Source organism: Engystomops pustulosus, chromosome 7, assembly GCF_040894005.1.
Source record: "Engystomops pustulosus chromosome 7, aEngPut4.maternal, whole genome shotgun sequence".
Taxonomy (NCBI): domain Eukaryota; kingdom Metazoa; phylum Chordata; class Amphibia; order Anura; family Leptodactylidae; genus Engystomops; species Engystomops pustulosus.
Window position 1 is genome coordinate 49,825,221 of NC_092417.1, and position 17,369 is coordinate 49,842,589.

Below are 17,369 nucleotides of genomic sequence, written 5' to 3' on the forward strand. Positions count from 1 at the left end.
GAAAGACACCCCATTCACACTGACTCCCATGACTGCTTAAGGGAGCTTTATCAAACATGATTTGGCTTGGGCTGGGGTGGGATTTATTTCTTTTACATGTGTCCATTATTCATTAGATAAGTAATTCTGCCCTTAGTGTGATATACACAGTAGCCTCTATAGCGTGTGCCAGGAATATATTATCACACCTCTCACTTTTTATAGGACAGCGATTCCCAATAAAAGGAAATGTGAGGTCCATCCGTGTCAGCAGCAAGAAAGGATCTCAAGACAGGTAATTAATATTTATATTAATTACTGATAACTCTCAGGCTAGACATGAGATCTAGACCTGCAGAGGTGTGATAATATATTCCTGTCACATGACAGTACATGGATATTTATATGTGTATCTTCTATAGACGCTGCTAGTATTACATTACTTGATCTCAGGTACAGAGGAGAGGAGGATGTCTTCACCTTACCCTCAGTTTGTAAAGTCGGGGCTCCCCTTTTAAAATTCCATAGAACAGGCTTGTTATGGGCTTTTGCGCCATTATGTGTATTTAGGCCCAAAATATTGAAGCTCTAATGAGGGACATCTGGGAGGTTTTCCCCATTCTGGAGCTCAGTGGAGTCAATATAAAATGCTTTGTATGCAAATTTTTTGGCATACAAGATATGACCAATAGCTTATCTGGATTTGGGAGGTGGAGCTTTCAGCAGGCTGGAGAGGCTGTGTTATTAATTAATGGAGGCTGGAGCACCTGTTTGTTAATTAATGAAGGATAGAGCAGCTGTTTTCTATTTAATGGAGGGTATAGTAGCTATAAATGAATTAATAGAAGCTGGAGCAGCTTTATATCAATTAATGGAGGCTGTAGAAGCTAATAAATAATTAATAGATACTGGAGCAGCTGTTCATTAATTATTGAAGACTGGAGCAGCTGAATATATATTCATGGAGGCTAGATCAACTATATATTAAGTAATGGAGACTGAAGCTACAAAATTATCAGTTAATGGAGGCTGGGTAAGCTGTTTATTAATTAATAGATACTAGGTAAGCTGTTTCATAATTAATGGAGGCTAGAGCAGCTGTTTTCAATTAATGGTGGGTAGAGCAGGTGTAAATTAATTCATGGAGGCTGGCTCGGCTATATATTAATTAATGGAGGCTGAAGCTGCTGTTTATTCATTAAAAGAGGCTAGAGCAGCATTTTTTAAAGGGAATCTGTCACCAAGGACCTCATTTTCACTAAAGACAGGTTACAGGAGACCATTACACCTGCACTACAAATCTACCTTTCTGCTTTCTCTAAGCATTTCTATTACAATATAATTGTGTGCTATAACTTAGCTTGCTCCCTGACATAGTCCTCTATGAAGTCTCAGGGGTTTAGCTTTTGTGTGGATGCATTTCAAAAAACAACACATGTCTTGTCTGTGCTGAAGACTTCTTAGCTCTCAGCCCCCACCTTTGTGCTCTTGTACAGCTCCTCTCTCTCCCTTTGATGTCACCAGGCTGTGAGCTCTTTGAAGGAGCAGGAGGGAGGAGCTGTACAGGAGCAGAAAGGTGGAGTCCAAGAGCTGAGGAGTCTGCAGCACAGACAAGTCACATATTGTTCTTTGAAATGCATCCAAACCAAAGCCCAATCCCTGGGACTACACAGAGGATTCTGTCACAGTGCATGATAAGTTAAAATTAATCTAGAAATAAGTATATGTATATTATGAGTTTAGAAGGACAGAAGTGTGGGGGCGTGGCCTGGATGAGCTTCAGGGCAGACGTGCTGTGCTGAGCTCCGTCTCGAGGGCCTTAAGCAACTGAGTAGCAGAAGCCAAGGACACCGAGGAAAAGCCCAAAACCGGCTATATTTATCTTTCCCGATATGATGACCAGGAAAAGACGGGCGAAAGGGGGACCGAGGCGCTTAACGGACTTCTTTTCTGCCAGAGCGCTCAGGCAAGATGTCTCTCAAAATGGCGCCGCGGGAACACACAGCGGGACCAACTCACCAGCAGGGAGTCGCAGCGCAGAGCAGTCGCTGTCAAAGGTCAGTGGAGCCCCGCAATCTCCGGAGAGCTGCTTATCGGGGAGCGGAGACCCGATGTCGCCGAGGAGTGATCACATACCACAGGAATCGCCTGGAGGCATTCACAAGATGGCGGCCGCCACCGCATGGCAGGGTGAGTCACCACGCTGCAGCCCTGATAAACAAAGACCACGTTTGTCTTCCACCCCAGGAATAGGAGAGGAGGCAGAGGGGGATCTGGCTGCAGACACAGACCCACTATTAGATTTCCCTTCCACAGAACAAGCGGCATCGGAATCATTTATAAAAGGAATGATGCTAGCATTTCGTAACTCCCTACAGAAGGACTTTTCAGCCAAGATGGCTACTACTCAGGCTAATATAGAAGAACTAGGAGCCAGAGTAGATCACCTGGAAAACAAGATGGGAGAGGTGACAAGCTCACACAATGAGCTGATAGAAGCTCACTACACTCTGGAGGAGGAAGTGCAAGCAATAAAAAGTAAAATGGCAGATATGGAAGACAGGGGTAGGCGAAACAATGTGAAGATCAGAGGGATTCCTGAATCAGTAGGCCCATCAGAATTAAGAGACTATGTTACATCCCTCTTACAAACGGTGTTGCCTTCTATACCACCAGCAGAACGCCTCCTCGATAGAATCCACAGACTGCCTAAACCAAAAGGGGTTCCAGAGAACCTGCCAAGGGACGTTATTACCCGCATACACTACTACCATGTGAAGGAAGCGTTAATGCTTTATGCAAGAAAAGCTAACCATCTTCAGGAACCATATGGAAATCTTAAGATTTTTGCGGATCTATCGCAGGCAACACTCCAAACAAGGAAGAAATTTTATCAAACAACCATCACCCTGCGCAATAACAAGATCCTGTACAAGTGGGGTTTCCCCACAAAGCTATTAATCCGAAGGGATGGCACCACACATGTTCTAAACAATCCAGAGGATGGCCCCCAACTGCTGAACTCATGGGGGATAAATGTTGAGGAAGCCACACATGACAAGACTTCCAAGAAGCCATCTACAATCGAAAAAGACTGGCAAACGGCCTAAGGTGTCCAAGGTCCTTTACTGAAGCAACCCCAACAGGCCAAGAGAGGTACCAGGTGGACTATATACCCCCAATATGGTGCAGGTTATTCCATCTCCTGCAAAATGTAACATGCTATTTGTCCTTCAATTTGCTGTTATGTTTAGCTATTTGTTGTGGTGGAAGCAGCAGGAGCCACATTTCCCGGCTTTCACTGGAAAAGTTTTATGTGTTGGTTTTTTGTTAACAGGTTATTTCAATATTAAGGCTAGGCAGGCTGTTACTCATGCATATGTAAAAATAAGGAATTTCCGGAGAGTACCAGAGGCATTAGATAAGAGGAAAGATGGGAGTTAAAGTGATGAGTATGAATGTGAAGGGGCTAAACTCCCCTTTCAAGAGGGCATCTGTATGGAAAGACGCAAAAAGGGAGAGAGCGGAAATAATATGTCTGCAAGAGACTCATTTTATGAAGGGTAATTGCCCAACATTTAAGAATAATAGATATCCCCAAATTTACATGGCAAACGCAGAGGTTAAAAAAGCAGGGGTTCTAGTAGCATTCAGAGATGACCTAGAGGTGAAGGTTTCAGAGACTAAATGTGATAAGCTAGGGAGATACATAGCAATAGTGTGCACTATCAATTCTGTTCCGTTCACATTAGTGAATATATATGCCCCTAACAAGTCACAGATAAGATTTCTAAACAAGACTATAAAAAAAATAAGAAAGATCCAAAAGGGAAACTTGCTAATGTTAGGAGATTTTAATATAATCCCCGACCCAGATATGGACACAACAGCAAAAAATAGGCTACCCTTCCCCTCGTTGACCAAATGGCTTCGCAAAGAGGCTCTCTATGACACTTACAGATGCTTAAACGCCTCATCTAAAGAGTTTTCATTTTACTCGAACAGACATAGGTCTTTTTCGAGGATAGACTTATGCCTAACAGACAGTAGAGCACTGACACACATATCAGAGGCGAGCATAGGTACTACGACTTGGTCTGACCATTCACCCATTTATGTCACATTGACATTTTCAAACAATCTCCCTTCTCAATGGTTCTGGAGAAACACTCCATTCATATATTCCCTCCCTTCATATAAGGAAAAAATTACACAAGCCATACTAGAATATTTTCAACATAATATAGACTTACGAGTAGATCTCTTCAACCTATGGCTTGCTCATAAGGTAGCAGTTAGAGGTACGCTTATGCAGATGGGATACCAATTCCAAAAACAAAAAAATAAGAAAGTAAAAGAGCTTCTAAAAGACCTACAAAAAATAGAAGACGAGCTAAAAAGTGACCCTAGTCAAGATAATAATATAAAACTTACGGAAACACGACAAACCCTAAGAGCCTCTCTTCTATCGGATTATGAGAAGGAATTACAGTCGATTAAAGCCTCTTATTATACGGCTCATAATAAACCCAGCAAACTAATGGCCAATAAGGTTAAGCCCAAGAGAACAAAAACAACTATTCCATACATGATAAAGCCGCAGGATACACAACACAAAGAAACTCATCCCATAAAAATAGCCAATATATTTAGTACATATTACTCGTCTCTATATAACTTGAAGGAGGACCAACAGACCCCCCAACCGTCCTTGGAAGCAATTAATTCATTTTTAGAAAAGGTCCACCTCCCAAAACTAACAAAGCTCCAAAAGGAGTCCCTAGACAAACCAATATCTGCAGAAGAAATAGCTACTACCATAAAACATCTCAAAAAACACAAAGCCCCAGGGCCTGACGGATTCTCAAATGAATATTATACATCATTTGGACACCTTCTCATCCCTTATCTCACATTAATCTTTAATGCAGCAATGAAAGAGGGTTCCTTGCCCCAAGAAATGCTTGAGGCCACCATTATTACGTTACCTAAGCCAGGGAAGCCACCGACATTGCCCCAAAACTTCAGACCCATCTCACTATTAAATAGTGACACAAAGTTATACGCAAAGATCATCGCAAATAGACTCCTGCAGGTTCTCCCTGACTTGATACATAACGACCAAGTGGGTTTTACCAAGGGAAGGCAGGCACCGGATGGCACCAGGAGGATTATAGACATTATGAAAATAATGGAGGACTCTCGAGCGCCTTCTCTGCTCCTCACTCTGGACGCGGAGAAGGCGTTTGATAGGATCCACTGGACCTATGCTTTCGCGGTCATGAGCAAGTTTGGACTGGAGGGTCCAATAAAGAATGCCATTCGGGCATTATACACTTCTCCAACTGCGACAGTTATGGTAAACTCGGTTATGTCGGTTCCATTTAGTATTACAAATGGAACACGTCAGGGGTGCCCCCTATCCCCACTAATATTCGTAATGGTTATGGAGCCGCTGGCAGAATGGATTAGATGCGACCCCAATATAAGAGGGGTAAATGCAGGTCTGAGACAGCACAAGATTGGACTGTTTGCAGACGATGTGATCCTAACATTGTCCTCTGTCACAGAATCACTTAGAGCCACTCAAAGGGCTTTACAAGCCTTTAGCCAAATATCCTACTACAAAGTAAATGAAAGTAAATCGCAGCTTTTAGGAATTCATGTCCCACCTCAATTAGAATCCGATATAAGAAAAGAATTTCCGTTTCAGTGGGTCAAGACACATATCCCTTACCTGGGAATAAAGCTATGTAGCCCCGTCAAAAATTTAGCATCTACCAATTTGGAACCACTTGTTAGGGATCTCCAGAAGGAGTTGGAATCCTTATCTAAACAAGAATTATCATGGTGGGGACGCACAGTATTATATAAGATGTTAATCCTCCCAAAAATACTGTACTATCTACGTACCCTGGTAATTCCAATCCCCAAAAGAATACTAAATCAACTACAAAAGCAGATGCTAAATTTCATTTGGAATAACCGAAAACCAAGGGTAGCGGCTAACACATTGTACATGACAAGGGAAAAGGGAGGTCTAGGAGTCCCTAATATAAGGAACTATCACAGGGCAATAATAGCACAACAACTAAAAAAATGGTGCGCTCCGGAACACAATACTAGTTGGCCCACAATTGAAGCACATATGGCGGGCGACAGACTATTACACCACCTTTTGATAGCACAAGTGGCACAACCGAGTATTCTCACTCAGGAACAATGGGGTCCCACAATTAGCTCATCAGTAGAGGTTTGGAAAAGTTTGGTCAAGGTACTACAGAAGGACTCCCCCAGTAAAGAAATAAAAATTCCGCTGAGGGCTTTGGAATTTATGATAACAAATATATCGTTAAAAACATGGACAGAAAGGGGCATAAATTACATTGCGGATCTCTATGGACAAGATGGAATTAAGCCCTTCAGGCAATTAAACTTAGAATACGGGTTAGAAGACAAAGAAATATTCAAATACATTCAAGTGTCTCACTGTGTTAGAGGTATGGTAAAACAGTCAGTAGAAATTCCTCTAGGCTTGGCAAACTTGCTCATACCAGAGTTACCTAGCCCTAAATTAGATACACACTATTTGTATGAAACATTCCAAAACGAAATAAGCGATTCTTTATCCAGCCCAGTACTAAAATGGCAGGAAGACCTGGGAAGACAGATTCTCCCAAAGGAATGGAAAGTAGCTAGTATGTGGGTCAAAAAAGCTACAGCTAATGCAAATATGATGGAGGTACATCTGAAATGTGTCACCAGATGGTACCTCACCCCGGCAAGATTGGTACAAATATACCCCGAGTCATCAGACAGGTGCTGGAGGTGCCAGAAGGAAAAAGGAACAATAGTCCATATATTCTGGTCCTGTCCAGTATTAAAAACATACTGGAAAGAGGTATTTCAATTATGCTCTAGGGTAACCAAAAGGAAAGTGACAATGAATCCAGCACTGGCACTTTTGGGCTTAGATATAGGAACAATCCATTTCAAGTTCAGGAGACTTATAAACCATTTCCTCATGGCAGCAAAACTTTTAATAACAAGACAGTGGAAATCTACTTCCTCTCCTAAGATAAGCCAATTAAGCGGCATTCTAGCAGAACACTGCGCCTTTGAGAGGCTGTTAGCGTTGAGGAATAAAAGAATCCCAGCTTTCCAGGAAATGTGGAGTCCATGGATCATATTGCACCCGAACCTATCTCCCATAATAAGAGGCTTGAGTGAGTAAGAAGGAAAAAAGGGAAACAATGTAAGGTAAAGGGTTGTTACTTCTTCTTCCCTTTCACATACTGAAATAGAACAGCATATTATAGATATGAATGTAATGGTAAACACTCTCTAGGATAGAGGCTCCAAGAAGTAAAAGAGTGATATTGCGTGCCTGCTAGTTATAGTTATATTTGTTTTATACCTTGTTTATTCTAGTCTATATATCAACTTTTTATGTTAAGACTAACCTCAAAAATGAAACCAAAGGTGTAATGAATGGTGTTAAGTCAGAGCACAAGAAATCGTATGGAAACAGACAAAACATTTGAATACACACGTTCAGAATTACATGTTCTTTATAAGATAAATAATGAAGATGTAAAATGTTTGTACTTATTAAGGTTATGTCAGCACATGAGATGTCTCAGGCAAAGTACCTATACCTTCCTAACAAATGAAAAGAACAAAGTATATTATGTATATTCCTGCATATATTTGTCTGACATGTAATGTTATTATAAAAGAAAAATTCAATAAAAAACTTATATTTTAAAAAAAAAGAAGGACAGAAGTGGTGTATTTCCATCACACACACTTAGGCCCACCACCCAGCTGTGGTCATGCAGCAAAGACGCTGAGTTGTGGACGTGCAGCAGTGAAGCAGAGTTGCAGACACATGGTGAAGAAGCAGAGCTGTGGACATGCAGCCGTGAAGCTGAACTGTGTTAATACAGCAATTGAGTTTGGTGGATCTTTAGTATAGAAACTAAGGGGCCAACAAATATCTCCTTTAACCAAAGTTTTGGCATGAAATGTGAGATGTCTGAGGGTCTGACCACTAGGACACCAAGGGACCACAAACACATAGGCTTTTAAGAGACCATGTGTGCAGTTTATGACGGAAGTAGTAGGAAAGACACCCCATTCACACTGACTCCCATGACTGCTTAAGGGAGCTTTATCAAACATGATTTGGCTTGGGCTGGGGTGGGATTTATTTCTTTTACATGTGTCCATTATTCATTAGAAAAGTAATTCTGCCCTTAGTGTGTTATACACAGTAGCCTCTATAGCGTGTGCCAGGAATATATTATCACACCTCTCACTTTTTATAGGACAGCGATTCCCAATAAAAGGAAATGTGAGGTCCATCCGTGTCAGTAGCAAGTAAGGATCTCAAGACAGGTAATTAATATTTATATTAATTACTGATAACTCTCAGGCTAGACATGAGATCTAGACCTGCAGAGGTGTGATAATATATTCCTGTCACATGACAGTACATGGATATTTATATGTGTATCTTCTATAGACGCTGCTAGTATTACATTACTTGATCTCAGGTACAGAGGAGAGGAGGATGTCTTCACCTTACCCTCAGTTTGTAAAGTCGGGGCTCCCCTTTTAAAATTCCATAGAACAGGCTTGTTATGGGCTTTTGCGCCATTATGTGTATTTAGGCCCAAAATATTGACGCTCTAATGAGGGACATCAGGGAGGTTTTCCCCATTCTGGAGCTCAGTGGAGTCAATATAAAATGCTTTGTATGCAAATTTTCTGGCATACAAGATATGACCAATAGCTTATCTGGATTTGGGAGGTGGAGCTTTCAGCAGGCTGGAGAGGCTGTGTTATTAATTAATGGAGGCTGGAACACCTGTTTATTAATTAATGAAGGATAGAGCAGCTGTTTTCTATTTAATGGAGGGTATAGTAGCTATAAATGAATTAATAGAAGCTGGAGCAGCTTTATATCAATTAATGGAGGCTGTAGAAGCTAATAAATAATTAATAGATACTGGAGCAGCTGTTCATTAATTAATGAAGACTGGAGCAGCTGAATATATATTCATGGAGGCTAGATCAACTATATATTAAGTAATGGAGACTGAAGCTACATTTTAGTAGTTAATGGAGGCTGGGTAAGCTGTTTATTAATTAATAGATACTAGGTAAGCTGTTTAATAATTAATGGAGGCTAGAGCAGCTGTTTTCAATTAATGCTGGCTAGAGCAGGTGTAAATTAATTCATGGAGGCTGGCTCGGCTATATATTAATTAATGGAGGCTGAAGCTGCTGTTTATTAATTAAAAGAGGCTAGAGCAGCATTTTTTAAAGGGAATCTGTCACCAAGGACCTCATTTTCACTAAAGACAGGTTGCAGGAGACCATCACGCCTGCACTACAAATCTACCTTTATGCTTTCTCTAAGCATTTGCATTACAATATAATTGTGTGCTATAACTTAGCTTGCTCCCTGACATAATCCTCCGTGAAGTCTCAGGGGTTTAGCTTTTATGTGGATGCATTTCAAAAAACAACAAGTGTCTTGTCTGTACTGCAGGCTTCTTAGCTCTCAGCCCCCACCTTTGTGCTCTTGTACTGCTCCTCTCTCTCCCTTTGATGTCAACAGGCCGTGGGTTCTTTGAAGGAGCAGGAGGGAGGAGCTGTACAGGAGCAGAAAGGTGGAGTCCAAGAGCTGAGGAGTCTGCAGCACAGACAAGTCACATATTGTTCTTTGAAATGCATCCAAACCAAAGCCCAATCCCTGGGACTACACAGAGGGTTCTGTCACAGTGCATGATAAGCTAAAATTAATCTAGAAATAAGTATATGTATATTATGAGTTTAGAAGGACAGAAGTGGTGTATTTCCATCACACACACTTAGGCCCACCACCCAGCTGTGGTCATGCAGCAAAGACGCTGAGTTGTGGACGTGCAGCAGTGAAGCAGAGTTGCAGACACATGGTGAAGAAGCAGAGCTGTGGACGTGCAGCCGTGAAGCTGAACTGTGTTAATACAGCAATTGAGTTTGGTGGATCTTTAGTATAGAAACTAAGGGGCCAACAAATATCTCATTTAACCAAAGTTTTGGCATGAAATGTGAGATGTCTGAGGGTCTGACCACTAGGACACCAAGGGACCACAAAAACATGGGCTTTTAAGAGACCATGTGTGCAGTTTATGACGGAAGTAGTAGGAAAGACACCCCATTCACACTGACTCCCATGACTGCTTAAGGGAGCTTTATCAAACATGATTTGGCTTGGGCTGGGGTGGGATTTATTTCTTTTACATGTGTCCATTATTCATTAGAAAAGTAATTCTGCCCTTAGTGTGTTATACACAGTAGCCTCTATAGCGTGTGCCAGGAATATATTATCACACCTCTCACTTTTTATAGGACAGCGATTCCCAATAAAAGGAAATGTGAGGTCCATCCGTGTCAGCAGCAAGAAAGGACCTCAAGACAGGTAATTAATATTTATATTAATTACTGATAACTCTCAGGCTAGACATGAGATCTAGACCTGCAGAAGTGTGATAATATATTCCTGTCACATGACAGTACATGGATATTTATATGTGTATCTTCTATAGACGCTGCTAGTATTACACTACTTGATCTCAGGTACAGAGGAGAGGAGGATGTCTTCACCTTACCCTCTGTTTGTAAAGTCGGGGCTCCCCTTTTAAAATTCCATAGAACAGGCTTGTTATGGGCTTTTGCGCCATTATGTGTAGTTAGGCCCAAAATATTGAAGCTCTAATGAGGGACATCTGGGAGGTTTTGCCCATTCTGGAGCTCAGTGGGGTCAATATAAAATGCTTTGTATGCAAATTTTCTGGCAAACAAGATATGACCAATAGCTTATCTGGATTTGGGAGGTGGAGCTTTCAGCAGGCTGGAGAGGCTGTGTTATTAATTAATGGAGGCTGGAGCATCTGTTTATTAATTAATGAAGGATAGAGCAGCTGTTTTCTATTTAATGGAGGATATAGTAGCTATAAATGAATTAATAGAAGCTGGAGCAGCTTTATATCAATTAATGGAGGCTGTAGAAGCTAATAAATAATTAATAGATGCTGGAGCAGCTGTTCATTAATTAATGAAGACTGGAGCAGCTGAATATATATTCATGGAGGCTAGATCAACTATGTATTAAGTAATGGAGACTGAAGCTACATTTTATTAGTTAATGGAGGCTGGGTAAGCTGTTTATTAATTAATAGATACTAGGTAAGCTGTTTAATAATTAATGGAGGCTAGAGCAGCTGTTTTCAATTAATGCTGGCTAGAGCAGTTGTAAATTAATTCATGGAGGCTGGCTCGGCTATATATTAATTAATGGAGGCTGAAGCTGCTGTTTATTCATTAAAAGAGGCTAGAGCAGCATTTTTTAAAGGGAATCTGTCACCAAGGACCTCATTTTCACTAAAGACAGGTTACAGGAGACCATTACAACTGCACTACAAATCTACCTTTCTGCTTTCTCTAAGCATTTCTATTACAATATAATTGTGTGCTATAACTTAGCTTGCTCCCTGACATAGTCCTCTGTGAAGTCTCAGGGGTTTAGCTTTTGTGTGGATGCATTTCAAAAAACAACACATGTCTTGTCTGTGCTGAAGACTTCTTAGCTCTCAGCCCCCACCTTTGTGCTCTTGTACAGCTCCTCTCTCTCCCTTTGATGTCACCAGGCCGTGAGCTCTTTGAAGGAGCAGGAGGGAGGAGCTGTACAGGAGCAGAAAGGTGGAGTCCAAGAGCTGAGGAGTCTGCAGCACAGACAAGTCACATATTGTTCTTTGAAATGCATCCAAACCAAAGCCCAATCCCTGGGACTACACAGAGGATTCTGTCACAGTGCATGATAAGTTAAAATTAATCTAGAAATAAGTATATGTATATTATGAGTTTAGAAGGACAGAAGTGGTGTATTTCCATCACACACACTTAGGCCCACCACCCAGCTGTGGTCATGCAGCAAAGACGCTGAGTTGTGGACGTGCAGCAGTGAAGCAGAGTTGCAGACACATGGTGAAGAAGCAGAGCTGTGGACATGCAGCCGTGAAGCTGAACTGTGTTAATACAGCAATTGAGTTTGGTGGATCTTTAGTATAGAAACTAAGGGGCCAACAAATATCTCCTTTAACCAAAGTTTTGGCATGAAATGTGAAATGTCTGAGGGTCTGACCACTAGGACACCAAGGGACCACAAAAACATGGGCTTTTAAGAGACCATGTGTGCAGTTTATGACGGAAGTAGTAGGAAAGACACCCCATTCACACTGACTCCCATGACTGCTTAAGGGAGCTTTATCAAACATGATTTGGCTTGGGCTGGGGTGGGATTTATTTCTTTTACATGTGTCCATTATTCATTAGAAAAGTAATTCTGCCCTTAGTGTGTTATACACAGTAGCCTCTATAGCGTGTGCCAGGAATATTTTATCACACCTCTCACTTTTTATAGGACAGCGATTCCCAATAAAAGGAAATGTGAGGTCCATCCGTGTCAGCAGCAAGTAAGGATCTCAAGACAGGTAATTAATATTTATATTAATTACTGATAACTCTCAGGCTAGACATGAGATCTAGACCTGCAGAGGTGTGATAATATATTCCTGTCACATGACAGTACATGGATATTTATATGTGTATCTTCTATAGACGCTGCTAGTATTACACTACTTGATCTCAGGTACAGAGGAGAGGAGGATGTCTTCACCTTACCCTCTGTTTGTAAAGTTGGGGCTCCCCTTTTAAAATTCCATAGAACATGCTTGTTATGGGCTTTTGCGCCATTATGTGTAGTTAGGCCCAAAATATTGAAGCTCTAATGAGGGACATCTGGGAGGTTTTGCCCATTCTGGAGCTCAGTGGGGTCAATAAAAAATGCTTTGTATGCAAATTTTCTGGCAAACAAGATATGACCAATAGCTTATCTGGATTTGGGAGGTGGAGCTTTCAGCAGGCTGGAGAGGCTGTGTTATTAATTAATGGAGGCTGGAGCACCCGTTTATTAATTAATGAAGGATAGAGCAGCTGTTTTCTATTTAATGGAGGGTATAGTAGCTATAAATGAATTAATAGAAGCTGGAGCAGCTTTATATCAATTAATGGAGACCGTAGAAGCTAATAAATAATTAATAGATGCTTGAGCAGCTGTTCATTAATTAATGAAGACTGGAGCAGCTGAATATATATTCATGGAGGCTAGATCAACTATATATTAAGTAATGGAGACTGAAGCTACATTTTAGTAGTTAATGGAGGCTGGGTAAGCTGTTTATTAATTAATAGATACTAGGTAAGCTGTTTAATAATCAATGGAGGCTAGAGCAGCTTTTTTCAATTAATGGTGGCTAGAGCAGGTGTAAATTAATTCATGGAGGCTGGATCAGCTATATATTAATTAATGGAGGCTGAAGCTGCTGTTTATTAATTAAAAGAGGGTAGAGCAGCATTTTTTAAAGGAAATCTGTCACCAAGGACCTCATTTTCACTAAAGAAAGGTTGCAGGAGACCATCACGCCTGCACTACAAATCTACCTTTCTGCTTTCTCTAAGCATTTGCATTACAATATAATTGTGTGCTATAACTTAGCTTGCTCCCTGACATAATCCTCCGTGAAGTCTCAGGGGTTTAGCTTTTATGTGGATGCATTTCAAAAAACAACAAGTGTCTTGTCTGTACTGCAGGCTTCTTAGCTCTCAGCCCCCACCTTTGTGCTCTTGTACTGCTCCTCTCTCTCCCTTTGATGTCAACAGGCCGTGGGCTCTTTGAAGGAGCAGGAGGAAGGAGCTGTACAGGAGCAGAAAGGTGGAGTCCAAGAGCTGAGGAGTCTGCAGCACAGACAAGTCACATATTGTTCTTTGAAATGCATCCAAACCAAAGCCCAATCCCTGGGACTACACAGAGGATTCTGTCACAGTACATGATAAGCTAAAATTAATCTAGAAATAAGTATATGTATATTATGAGTTTAGAAGGACAGAAGTCGTGTATTAACATCACCCACACTTAGGCCCACCACTCAGCTGTGGTCATGCAGCAAAGACGCTGAGTTGTGGACGTGCAGCAGTGAAGCAGAGTTGCAGACACATGGTGAAGAAGCAGAGCTGTGGACGTGCAGCCGTGAAGCTGAACTGTGTTAATACAGCAATTGAGTTTGGTGGATCTTTAGTATAGAAACTAAGGGGCCAACAAATATCTCCTTTAACCAAAGTTTTGGCATGAAATGTGAGATGTCTGAGGGTCTGACCACTAGGACACCAAGGGACCACAAAAACATGGGCTTTTAAGAGACCATATGTGCAGTTTATGACGGAAGTAGTAGAAAAGACACCCCATTCACACTGACTCCCATGACTGCTTAAGGGAGCTTTATCAAACATGATTTGGCTTGGGCTGGGGTGGGATTTATTTCTTTTACATGTGTCCATTATTCATTAGATAAGTAATTCTGCCCTTAGTGTGATATACACAGTAGCCTCTATAGCGTGTGCCAGGAATATATTATCACACCTCTCACTTTTTATAGGACAGCGATTCCCAATAAAAGGAAATGTGAGGTCCATCCGTGTCAGCAGCAAGAAAGGATCTCAAGACAGGTAATTAATATTTATATTAATTACTGATAACTCTCAGGCTAGACATGAGATCTAGACCTGCAGAGGTGTGATAATATATTCCTGTCACATGACAGTACATGGATATTTATATGTGTATCTTCTATAGACGCTGCTAGTATTACATTACTTGATCTCAGGTACAAAGGAGAGGAGGATGTCTTCACCTTACCCTCTGTTTGTAAAGTCGGGGCTCCCCTTTTAAAATTCCATAGAACAGGCTTGTTATGGGCTTTTGCGCCATTATGTGTATTTAGGCCCAAAATATTGACGCTCTATTGAGGGACATCTGGGAGGTTTTGCCCATTCTGGAGCTCAGTGGGGTCAATATAAAATGCTTTGTATGCAAATTTTCTGGCATACAAGATATGACCAATAGCTTATCTGGATTTGGGAGGTGGAGCTTTCAGCAGGCTGGAGAGGCTGTGTTATTAATTAATGGAGGCTGGAACACCTGTTTATTAATTAATGAAGGATAGAGCAGCTGTTTTCTATTTAATGGAGGGTATAGTAGCTATAAATGAATTAATAGAAGCTGGAGCAGCTTTATATCAATTAATGGAGGCTGTAGAAGCTAATAAATAATTAATAGATACTGGAGCAGCTGTTCATTAATTATTGAAGACTGGAGCAGCTGAATATATATTCATGGAGGCTAGATCAACTATATATTAAGTAATGGAGACTGAAGCTACAATTTATCAGTTAATGGAGGCTGGGTAAGCTGTTTATTAATTAATAGATACTAGGTAAGCTGTTTCATAATTAATGGAGGCTAGAGCAGCTGTTTTCAATTAATGGTGGCTAGAGCAGTTGTAAATTAATTCATGGAGGCTGGCTCGGCTAGATATTAATTAATGGAGGCTGAAGCTGCTGTTTATTAATTAAAAGAGGCTAGAGCAGCATTTTTTAAAGGGAATCTGTCACCAAGGACCTCATTTTCACTAAAGACAGGTTACAGGAGACCATTACACCTGCACTACAAATCTACCTTTCTGCTTTCTCTAAGCATTTCTATTACAATATAATTGTGTGCTATAACTTAGCTTGCTCCCTGACATAATCCTCTGTGAAGTCTCAGGGGTTTAGCTTTTGTGTGGATGCATTTCAAAAAACAACACATGTCTTGTCTGTGCTGAAGACTTCTTAGCTCTCAGCCCCCACCTTTGTGCTCTTGTACAGCTCCTCTCTCTCCCTTTGATGTTACCAGGCTGTGAGCTCTTTGAAGGAGCAGGAGGGAGGAGCTGTACAGGAGCAGAAAGGTGGAGTCCAAGAGCTGAGGAGTCTGCAGCACAGACAAGTCACATATTGTTCTTTGAAATGCATCCAAACCAAAGCTCAATCCCTGGGACTACACAGAGGATTCTGTCACAGTGCATGATAAGTTAAAATGAATCTAGAAATAAGTATATGTATATTATGAGTTTAGAAGGACAGAAGTGGTGTATTTCCATCACACACACTCAGGCCCACCACCCAGCTGTGGTCATGCAGCAAAGACGCTGAGTTGTGGACGTGCAGCAGTGAAGCAGAGTTGCAGACACATGGTGAAGAAGCAGAGCTGTGGACGTGCAGCCGTGAAGCTGAACTGTGTTAATACAGCAATTGAGTTTGGTGGATCTTTAGTATAGAAACTAAGGGGCCAACAATTATCTCCTTTAACCAAAGTTTTGGCATGAAATGTGAGATGTCTGAGGGTCTGACCACTAGGACACCAAGGGACCACAAAAACATGGGCTTTTAAGAGACCATATGTGCAGTTTATGACGGAAGTAGTAGGAAAGACACCCCATTCACACTGACTCCCATGACTGCTTAAGGGAGCTTTATCAAACATGATTTGGCTTGGGCTGGGGTGGGATTTATTTCTTTTACATGTGTCCATTATTCATTAGAAAAGTAATTCTGCCCTTAGTGTGTTATACACAGTAGCCTCTATAGCGTGTGCCAGGAATATATTATCACACCTCTCACTTTTTATAGGACAGCAATTCCCAATAAAAGGAAATGTGAGGTCCATCCGTGTCAGCAGCAAGAAAGGACCTCAAGACAGGTAATTAATATTTATATTAATTACTAATATTTATATTAATTACTGATAACTCTCAGGCTAGACATGAGATCTAGACCTGCAGAGGTGTGATAATATATTCCTGTCACATGACAGTACATGGATATTTATATGTGTATCTTCTATAGACGCTGCTAGTATTACATTACTTGATCTCAGGTACAGAGGAGAGGAGGATGTCTTCACCTTACCCTCTGTTTGTAAAGTTGGGGCTCCCCTTTTAAAATTCCATAGAACAGGCTTGTTATGGGCTTTTGCGCCATTATGTGTAGTTAGGCCCAAAATATTGACGCTCTAATGAGGGACATCTGGGAGGTTTTGCCCATTCTGGAGCTCAGTGGGGTCAATATAAAATGCTTTGTATGCAAATTTTCTGGCAAACAAGATATGACCAATAGCTTATCTGGATTTGGGAGGTGGAGCTTTCAGCAGGCTGGAGAGGCTGTGTTATTAATTAATGGAGGCTGGAGCACCTGTTTATTAATTAATGAAGGATAGAGCAGCTGTTTTCTATTTAATGGAGGGTATAGTAGCTATAAATGAATTAATAGAAGCTGGAGCAGCTTTATATCAATTAATGGAGGCCGTAGAAGCTAATAAATAATTAATAGATGCTTGAGCAGCTGTTCATTAATTAATGAAGACTGGAGCAGCTGAATATATATTCATGGAGGCTAGATCAACTATA

The 17,369-nt window shown here is 41.0% G+C and overlaps 1 long non-coding RNA gene across 3 annotated transcripts in view; it reads left to right on the forward strand.

Moving 5' to 3' along the window:
• Positions 1 to 17,369, forward strand: part of LOC140069769 (uncharacterized) — a 61,139-nt gene that overhangs the window by 25,742 nt on the left and 18,028 nt on the right. For 2 of the 3 annotated variants that reach the window (XR_011848854.1, XR_011848852.1), the window contains exons 6-8: positions 205 to 274; positions 12,452 to 12,521; positions 14,523 to 14,592. This is a non-coding gene — a long non-coding RNA (uncharacterized lncRNA). The remainder of the gene's footprint in view (positions 1 to 204; positions 275 to 12,451; positions 12,522 to 14,522; positions 14,593 to 17,369) is intronic. The other variant, XR_011848853.1, reaches the window with a different exon arrangement.